We start from the raw sequence: 10,793 nt of genomic DNA on the forward strand, positions 1-10,793 counted from the left end.
TACAAAAACTTTTTTTTTTAGGACACAAGAAGAACAAATATAGATTAATAAAAATTAATCTAATATCTGAAATCTAATATCATCTGATACCAAAAAAAGGGGATAAACAAGAACATATCATTGAAATTGATTAAAAAATATATACTGAAATTTTTAATATAAGAATTGAAATAAAAAAAAGATGAATTGAAATTGAAAATAAAAAATAAAATGATATGTTAAAATTAAATACAAAAAGAATAACTCTACTTTCTGTCTAATTTCTTGATGCAATAAGTAAGGGACATTTCAACCTTACTTGTCTACACCATAGTTTGAGAATTGAATCAAAGAGACTCACTCAATCTTCTACCCAATTTTCCAATGCAACTCAACCTCACTTATCCACATAATAGTTTCATCATGTAAACAAAAAAGGGGTGTTCATACCCTGACCCACAACCTAGAAAGGCCCAAAAGGGTAAAGCCCAATCAACACTCTATAAGTATTGTTCAGGCTTACATGACCTCATGGAGGTCGGGCACGGCGACATGGGCTCAGCCTTACTTATCCAAATAAGTAACTAACTTCTATTATCTCTCATATTCATCTAGAAAAGAGATTTAAACAATCTCCCTACCAAAAGGGAGTAACTAACCCACCATCAAAGGTGAGACTACTCAAAAGGTGGTTATTGACTTCACCTCTACATTTATAAATACCCTAACACCCTTGGGTATTCTTCGAATTCTAATCTACTAAAAATCTGCCTAAAATCCTTGTTAATTTAAGCATCAAAATCTCTTGTAGGTACCACCCCTACCTCCTTACGAGGAACTCGGATGGCTTCATCCGTGCAGGAGAAGACGTTAGATCTTTCACATAAAGGTGTCTGGACCTCACGTTCAGGCCCAAATCACCTTGGTTCTAGGTAAGCATCGGAACATTGGCGTCGTTGTCAGAGACCTAGTAATCAACATCGTACGATGACGGACAACATTCAAGAAGATGGACACACGGCTTCCAATTCTAAAGCCCGAGAAGAAGATCAGTATAATTATGAACGAGCGCTAACTATACCTCCCTAAGTTGATAAAGGAAAATGTGTTGCTAGAGACGCACATCAGTCAAAGTTGGAAGGTATAAACACCGAGTAATTAATGAATAATTAGTTAATAAATTAATTATTATTAAAAAAATTAGAAAATTAAATTTTATAGTTTAATGAAGTAGAAATAATTAAAATATGAATTTTGACACTAATTTTAAAGATTTTGACTTAATCGGGCCAACAGACCGAATCAATTGGACCAAACCCAAATCGGGCCCAAGGCCCATTATATAAAAGCCTAAAACTTGGCTTCTTTCCTCAGATTGAATGGAATTACGTTGAAGAAGAGAGAATTGACGTTAAAAACCTAACCTTTACCGCCAAAAATTAAATCGTCCATAACTTTCAATCCGGAGCTCCAATTGACAAGCCATCAGCGGCCACGTGTTCGTCTCAGAATTCTCTTCAATTTTATTTGAACAAAGTGGTAAGAAATTTTCATTTCTTTCCCAGTTCTTTCCCTCCTCAATTTTGAGATTTTGAGTTTGAGTATTGAGAAATTGAATGATTTTGATGTTTATGTGAACTGTAGCAGCGGAAAATCATTATGTTTTGTCTAGTTGATCTGTGGGTAAGATAAGAAACTGTTGAACCCTTGTGAATCATTGAGTTAATGAACCCTATGATGATTATAGTGATATTGTGTGAATTAGATTGTGTTCTTGTTGATTTGGAGTTCAATTGGGCAGTTTGAAACAAAATCCAGGTGATTAAGCTTGAAGAATTGATGTTTGGAAGCTTGGAGCTTGTGAAAGGAGAGGTTTTTGAGGTATTCCAAGCTTAGGGAGGAATCGGCCAAGGTATGATTTTGATTTCTCATAGTTAATGTTTAATGTCACGTGAAAACTTAGGCTAGAAGGCCTTAAGATAGGAATGAACTCAATAAATTATTGATGGATTGTGTATATGATATGTGATGTGTGATTCAATTTCGTAAACAGTTTGCTATTGGAGTTGGTTAGTTTTTGGAAAAGATTTAATATTGAAATTGGTTTTATTTTGAAATAATTTATACTGGAAATGATTTGAATAACTGAGAGATGTTTGGTTTGGTGGTTGGGACCCTTGAGGGATGGCAAAAGTCCAAGTTTTAGAGGAGGTGTTGGAAAAATTTTTATGAGAATAGGAGGATTCGTTTGAAGTGGTTATTTAGAAAGATTTGAATTTTTAAAGATTTTATATTTTGATTTTGAGTTATTGAGAAAATGATTACATTTTGTGTTTGCTTTATTTACAAAAGAATGAATTGTGTTTCGAGTATGAATTGTTGATGAACGAAATGGGAGGTGTGATAAGAAGGAATAAAGGATGATGAGAATTGATTTTTAAGTCTAATTGTTGAATGAATATGAATGAATTATAATTATAATGAGATATGTTTGACTGGGTAAGATGCAGTGATGTTGTCCACTCGCTCCGGATATATGTTGAGAAAGCCGGGTAAGAGGCAGTGGCGTTGGTCACTTGCTTCGGATAAGAGTTCGAGTCTCCGGGTAAGATGTAATGGTTGAGTTCTGTCACCCTTTGCTCTGGGTTGAGAATTGTAACACCACCTGGGTAAGAGGCAAGAGTTGTGGCGTTGTCTAACTTGCTCCGTGTTTGGTGTTTTGTCTAGGGTTAGCTATCGGACATGTCGGGTTTGGCTTTATAACCGACAGATGAGACTCGTCGGCCATAGAACAGGTATACATCATGTGCATTTGTATGTTTTGCTTGAGTATGTATTGTTTTGGTTTGCTTAATTGCTTAACTCTGCTTATCTGCTACTTGTTAAACTTGCTATAATTGCACCTCTATCTGTGTTTTCCTTATTTGAATTGTATGTGTATGCTTCTGGGAGACCCTTTTTTGATGGAGGAGTGAAGGAGGGTTGTTCCACCGGTGATTTGGAAGTTTAGAGTTGATAGAAGGTGCAAAGTTAGAATAGGGTTGGAATCCTTTAGTTAGATTACCAATATTATTGGTTTAGAATAAATTTTTAAGAATAATCTGAGTGTCGAAGTTCTAGAAATATTTTGTGCTTTTTCGGGACCTTTTATATTAACTATGTGAACACCTTTACCTTGTTGAGAACCCTCGGTTCTTATTCCATACATATTTCTGTTGTTTTTCATATGTAGATCGAGAAGCACCTCGTTGAGCATCTGGAGACACTCCTTACAAGCAAAGAACTGTTATATTTTGTTTTAGATTATGTATATATGCATATAGAATCTCCGCATGTATATTTTGTATTTTGTCCCTCCTAGAGGTTGACTTAGAGAAACAGGTGTTTATTCTATAGTTTGAGTTATATTTTGGGTTGTATTATATATATATATATATATATATATATATATATATATATATATATATATATATATATATATATATATATATAATTACATACTCTGGCTAGCCTTAGCTTCGCAGGTCGAGTTTGGAGCTTAATATCTGTATTTTGGAACTTCGATCTATATATTATATTTTTAGCCTTTTTTTGATCTTACTTATCCATCTTACGATTATCCATGCCAGTGTGGTACGGTTTTCTGTTTTTGATTTTGTTTAGCTTATTCTCTAAGGCTCCTAGATATGAATTTTTTCAATTATATTTATGTACATATTTTATTTTTAGAGGTCACAATACCTCGCCACCTCTGATTTATGACTTAAGCGTAAGGCTCTGTGTGGTAGCGTGTTACATTTTGGTATCAGAGCAGTTCATTCCTGTAGAGTCTGAGGGACGAAACTGACTATGCTTCTGAGCATACTGTGGCTGTGTGTATATGCTATTTAAGATATCTGTTGACATATATACAACATAAATGTTCATGAGCAATACTTTTGGAGATTCGAAGCACTAGACTTGAGATATTAAGACTAGTCACCTTAATATCGATTGTTCAGTGTGAACAAGAGCCAAAGGGCATCTCGTGGACACGAGCGAGGTGTTATAGAAATAACGAGGAGTTGTTCTCGCTTACGTTTCGTAAAGCGATCAAAATTTTCGAGGGCAAAAATTTCTGTTAGGGGGTAGGATGTAAAACCCGAGTAATTAATGAATAATTAGCTAATATATTATTCAAAAAGAATTAGAAAATTAAATTTTATAGTTTAATGAAGTAGAAATAATTAAAATATGAATTTTGACACTAATTTTAAAGATTTTGACCTAAAACGAGGCCAACAAGCCAAACCGATTGGATCGGGCCCAAACCGGACCCAAGGCCCATTACATAAAAGCCTAAAACTTGGCTTATTTCCTTGGATTGAATGGAATTACATTGAATAGGAGAGAATTGACGTTAAAAACTTAACCTTCACCTCCAAAAATTAAATCGTCCATAACTTTCAATCTGGAGCTCCAATTGACGAGCCGTCAGTGGCCACGTATTCGTCTCAGAATTCTCTTTATATTTATTTGAACAAAGTGGTAAGAAATTTTCATTTATTGTCTAGTTCATCCCCTCCTCAATTTTGAGATTTTTTAGTTTGGGTATTGAGAAATTGAATGATTTTGATGGTTTATGTGAATAAGGTAAGAAACTGTTGAACCCTTGTGAATCATTGAGTTAGTCAACCCTATGATGATCATAGTTATATTGTGTGAATTAGATTGTGTTCTTGTTTATTTGGAGTTCAATTGGGCGGTTTGGAACAAAATCTGGGTGATTAAGCTTGAGGAATTGATGTTTAGAAGCTTGGATCGGAGCTTGTGAAAAGAGAGATTTTTGAGGCATTCTGAATTTAAGGAGGAATCGGCCAAGGTATGGTTTTGGTTTCTCGTAGTTAATATTTAATGTCACGTGAAAATTTAGGCTAGAAGGCCTTAAGATAGGAATGAACCGAATAAATTATTTATGGATTGTGTATATGGCATGTGATGTGTGATTTAATTTTGTAAACGGTTTGCTATTGGAGTTGGTTGATTTTGGAAATGATTTAATATTGGAATTGGTTTGATTTTGAAATAATTTGATACTAGAAATGATTTGAATGACCGAGAGGTGTCTGGTTTGGTGGTTGGGACCCTTGAGGGGTGGCATAGATCAAGTTTTAGAGGAGATGTTTCCGAAATTTTTATAAAAATAGGAGGCTTCGTTTGAAGTGGTTATTCAAAAAAAATTTGGATTTTAAGGATTTTATAATTTGATTTTGAGTTATTAAGAAAAAGGATTATGTTTTGAGTTTGCTTTATTTAGAAAAGAATGAATTTCGTTTTGAGTATGAATTGTTGATGAATAAAATGAGAGGTGTGACAATAAGGAATGAAGGATAATGAGAATTGATTTTTAAGTCTAATTTTTGAATGAATATAAATGAATTATAATGATAATGAGATATGTGTTACCGGGTAAGAGGCGGTGGCGTTGTCCACTTGCTCCGGGTATATGTTGAGAAAGCCGGGTAAGAGGCAGTAGCGTTGGTTACTTGCTCTAGATAAAAGTTTAAGACCCCGGATAAGATGCAATGGTTGAGTTCTATCACCACTTATTCCGGGTTGAGAACTGTAACACCACCTGGGCAAGAGGCAAGGGGGAAGTTGTCCCCTGCTCCAGCTACGCCGGTAAGATGCAAGGGTTGTGGCATTGTCTCACTTGCTTCGTGTTTAGTATTCTGTCCAGGGTTAGCTACCGGACATGTCAAGTTTGGCTTTATAACCGACAGATGAGACTCATCGGCCATAGGACAGACATACATCATGTGCATTTGTATGTTTTGCTTAAGTGTGTATTGTTTTAGAGTTGACAGAAGATGCAGAGTTAGAATAGGGTTGGAATCATTTAGTTAGATTACCGATATTATTGGTTTAGAATAAATTTTAAGATTAATCTGAGTGTCGAAGTTTTAGGAATACCTTTGGCTTTTCCGGGACCTTTTATATTAACTATGTGGGCACCTTTACCATGCTGAGAACCCCCAGTTCTAATTCCATACTGTTGTTTTCAGATGCAGGATACGAGGCATCGCACTGAGCATTCTGGAGACTCTTGGAAGCGAAGAACTATCTTGAGACTTGGTGTTTGTATTTGGTTTATGTTTATATATGTGTATAAATTCTCCATCTTGTATATATTATGTTTTCTATATATGTAATTACATACTTTGGCTGGCCTTAGCTTCGTAGGTTGAGTTTGGAGCTTGATATCTGTATTTTGGAACTCCGATCTGTATATTATGTTTTTAGGCTTCTTTTGATCTTACTTATCCGTTTTACGATTATTCATGCAAATGTGGTTCGATTTTCTGTTTTCACTTTTGTTTAGCTTATTTTCCAAGGCTCTTAGATATGAATTTTTTCAATTATATTTATCTACATATTTTATTTTTAGAGGTCGTAATACCTCGCCACCTCTGCTTTACGACTTAAGCGTAAGGCTCTGTGTAATAGAGTGTTACAGAAGGACACCGGATAAGCTCAGAAATTCATCGATATGAAGAATCAGAGCCAAGAGATCCTACAAAAATTATGGGGTTTGTCCACAGACATCAAGGTCGGTTGAAACAATTTGAGCAGGAGCTAGAGCGATAACGTGAATTCAAACAAGCCCTGAGAAGGGAGGTATGACAACAAAGGGAATTAGAAGAAAAACTCTCAAAAATAGAATCTGACCTCAAAGGTAGGAGACCCCACATTTATTGGGAAGAAATACCTTTAGCAAGTAAAGATCCATTTATAGAGGAAATCATGCGGGTTAGAGTTCTCAGAAACTTTAAAAGCTCGGACATAGACTTCTACGACGGAACGACTGACCTGAAACATCATTAAGTAATTTCAAAAGTCAAATATACTTGGATAACACGTTAGATGCAACTCGTTGTAAAGCTTTTCCAATAACATTGACCAATGCTACAATGAAGTGGTTCGATAGTCTACCACCAAGGTCGATAACCTGCTTTGACGACCTTGAAAGAGGTTTTCTCACCTGAATTTCCATCCAAAAAGATAAGGTTAAACATGTGCCAAGCCTCTTGGGAGAAAAACAAGAAATCGGAGAATCTCTACGAGCCTATATGGAAAGATTCAACAAGTCGTGCTTGAAGATTCAAAACCTACCTATCGAAGTTATCATGTGACTAATTAACGGCCTTAGAGAAGGTCCCTTCTCCCAGTATAAAAGAGGCACCCTATCTCTTTATACGGTGTACAAGAGCAAACTGAGAAATACATCAACATAGAAGAAACTATTCGATTAAGAGAGCCTGTCCCAAGACAACACAATCAATATCAGGCTCGAGACAAAGAAAAAGAATCAAAGAAAAAAAAAGAAGAATACAGATCGGACAAACCTCAAATGTATCACAACTATACCCCATTGTGAGTTTTCCTTGTTGACGTCTACAGAGAGATCTGCCACACAGAAAATATTTCACCTCCCAAACCAATTAAAAATAAAAAAAGGTAGAAGTTAGTCAAAATACTATGAATACCACAAAATCTACTGCCATTCCACCGATGATTGCTATTATTTAAAGAATGTGATCACAAAGCTGGATAGAGAAGGTCGGTTGGACATGTATCTAGCAGAAAGATTGGATGACCAAGGTAAAAGAAAAATAGATGAAGAAGACAGGAATCAGCGAGAACGGCCACAAGGAACCCCTGAGAGACATATCCACATGATTGATGGGGGATTTATAGGAGGAGGAGGAACAAAATCCTCTCATAAGAGACATTTGAAAGAAGTCTACCAGAGTACCAGGTCAGCGAGGAAGCTGAAACGCCAGATCTGCTTGCCATCATCTTCACAAAAGAGGATGTCCAAGGGGTAACATCTATATACAATGACTCTATCATGATCAAGATGATACTTGTCAAGGAAAACCTCCATAGAATCCTGGTAGATCAAGGAAATTCGGCCGACATCCTGTTTAAACCAGCTTTTGACAGGCTGGATTTTGAAGAAAAAGAGTTAGACGGCATACCTAGACACTCTCTTTGGTTTAGAAGACACGCTTATCTGACCTTTAAGCTTCATCTTTCTATACACCACATTTAGTAAGAGCACAAAATCAAGGACCTTGAGCATAGAATACATAATGATTGATGTGGCATTAGCTTACAACGCCTTGATAGGTCGGACAACACTAAACTGACTTGTTGTAGTAGTCTCCACCTCACCTTTGCATAAAATTTCCTACTCCTGAAGGAATAGCCACCATGAGAGTAGACCGAAATCTATCAATAAAGTGTTACAATGAAAGCCTAAACCTACGAGACACCAGAAACTAGCAAGAATATGTTACAATGAAAGCCTAAACCCGCGAGGGTATACAAAGGGGAAAGAGGTCAATACCATAGAACTCATAGGTGTCCGAGTTCGGGAGGAACTGAGACCCCAACCAGAAATAAAGATCGAGGAGGTGCAGATTGGAGATGAAGTCGAGAAGACAACAAACGTATGGCTAATTTAGAGAAGTAACTAAAGAATGACTCATTAAGCTTTTACGGAATAATTCCGACCTCTTCGCCTAAAAAACCTCTGGCATGCCCAGAATCTATCCTGACCTCATGAGCCACAAGCTTGCTATTTATCCAGGCTCACGACCTGTCCAGCAGAAATGACAAAAGCTTAGTCTCGAAAGAGCAAAAGTCGTAGAAGAGCAAGTTCGGGCGCTGTTAAAAGCCAGGTTCATAAGGGAGGTAAATTACCCGTTATGGTTCACTAATGTGGTACTTGTGAAGAAACAGAATAAAAAATGGAGGATGTGTGTCGACTATATCGATCTCAACAAAGCCTGTCCCAAGGATCCTTACCTTCTCTCCAGCATTCATGCTCTGGTGGATTCAGCTTCAGGTTATAAATGACTGTCTTTTATAGACGCATACTTATAATATAATTAAATCCTGATGGACAAGCCAGATAAGTAGAAGACATCTTTCATCACTCCTAGAAAAAACTACTGCTATGTGGTAATGCCCTTTAGGTTAAAAAATACTGGAGCCACATATCAACGATTAATGAACAAGGTATTTTCATCTCACCTCAAAAAATTGATGGAGGTATACGTGTATGCTTGTAAAGACTAAGGAAAAAACCAGTTTGCTGCCTTGACCTTACAGAAGTGTTTAACACGATAAGGTAGCACGGGATGTGATTAAATTTCACAAAGTGCACATTTGCAGTGGAAGCTGAGAAGTTCCTGGAGGTATTGAAGCCAACCCGGACAAATACAGGGCAATCCTGGAGATGAAAAGCCCAAGTTATCTGAAGGAAGTTCAGCAACTAAACGGTAGACTGGCAGCCTTGTCTAGATTCTTAGTGGGGTGGACCTTGAAATCTGTATCCTTGTTTTCAATCCTCAAGAAGGAATATCAATTCCAATGGACTCAAGAATGTGAACAAGCTTTTCAAAACCTCAAAAACTTCTTAAGCCAACCACCTATCCTTAACCGACCTGAAGAAGGACAAGAACTCGTATGTACCTAGCCGTAGCAGACAAGACCACAACCTCTATCCTTGCTTGAGAAGATAAGGAGGGAGCAAGGCATTTCAGGGGGGCAGAATTGAATTATCAAAAATAAAAAAATTCGCCTATACCCTTGTTTTAGCTTCCAAAAGACTTCAACCTTACTTCCAAGTCCATACCATTAGAGTCCAAACTAACCAACCTATGAAACATATCCTTCAAAAGATGTTACAATGAGCTGTGAAATTGTCTGAGTTCGATCTAAAGTATGAAGCTCGTACATCCATCAGATCACGATATCTGACTGACTCTTATTTAGTTGAATACACAGGAGAACTACAAGGAAGCTCTATAGACTGGCATCTGTAAAACCCGCAAATTTATAAATAATTAACCAATAAATTAATTATTATTTAAAGAAATTAGAAAATTAAATTTCATAATTTAGAAAGGAGGAATTAATTAAAATATGAATTTTGACACTAATTTTAAAGAATTTGGCCCAAAATTGAGCCAACGGACTAAACCGATTGAACTGGGCCCAAGTTGGACCCAAGCCCAACCCATATAACCATCCTTTGGCCAAGCTCTAGCACTCCAAACCCTTTCATTTGGAGCTTCATGCTGAAAAAGGTGAGGAAACACCAAGGAAGAACCTTAACCCTCACTTCTCACTTCTACTCATCATATCTTTCAATCTGGAGCTCCGATTGATGAGCCATTTACGGCCACACGTTCGTCTCGGAGTCCTCTTCAATTCTATCTAAACAAAGTGGTATGTCTTTCTCTAATTCGTGCCTAGTTCTCCATTAAATTCTATTTTCACGTTTTGGTTATGGGTGTTGAGTGATTTTGATGATTTTGGTGGTTTAGGTACAATCTAACATGTGATGATTGTTGTATTTTACCCCAATCATCAATGGGTAAGGTAAAAAAATTCTAAACCTTTGTGGTTTGCCCAATTTTGTGTGGCCTTGTGCTAAATTGTTAAATTGTATGAACTAGTTAAATTTATGTTGAATTAAAGTTGAATTTGTCAATTTGGAGCTCTTGGAACAAACTTTGGTTGCTGGAATCATTGGGTGTGGATTGGAGTCTTTGAAGCTTGAATTGTGGTGTATTTGAGCTTGGGGAGGAATCGGCTAAGGTATGATTTTGGTTTCTCGTAAATAATATGTAATGTCTCGTAAAAACATAGGTTAGATGACCATAAGATAGGCTGAAGCAGGTATGTATGTTAAAAAATTAGTAATCCTAATAAAAGATTGATGATTGATGATTTTGAAGAGGATAATGAATGTGAATTTT

Source organism: Arachis ipaensis, chromosome B03, assembly GCF_000816755.2.
Source record: "Arachis ipaensis cultivar K30076 chromosome B03, Araip1.1, whole genome shotgun sequence".
Taxonomy (NCBI): Eukaryota; Viridiplantae; Streptophyta; class Magnoliopsida; order Fabales; family Fabaceae; genus Arachis; species Arachis ipaensis.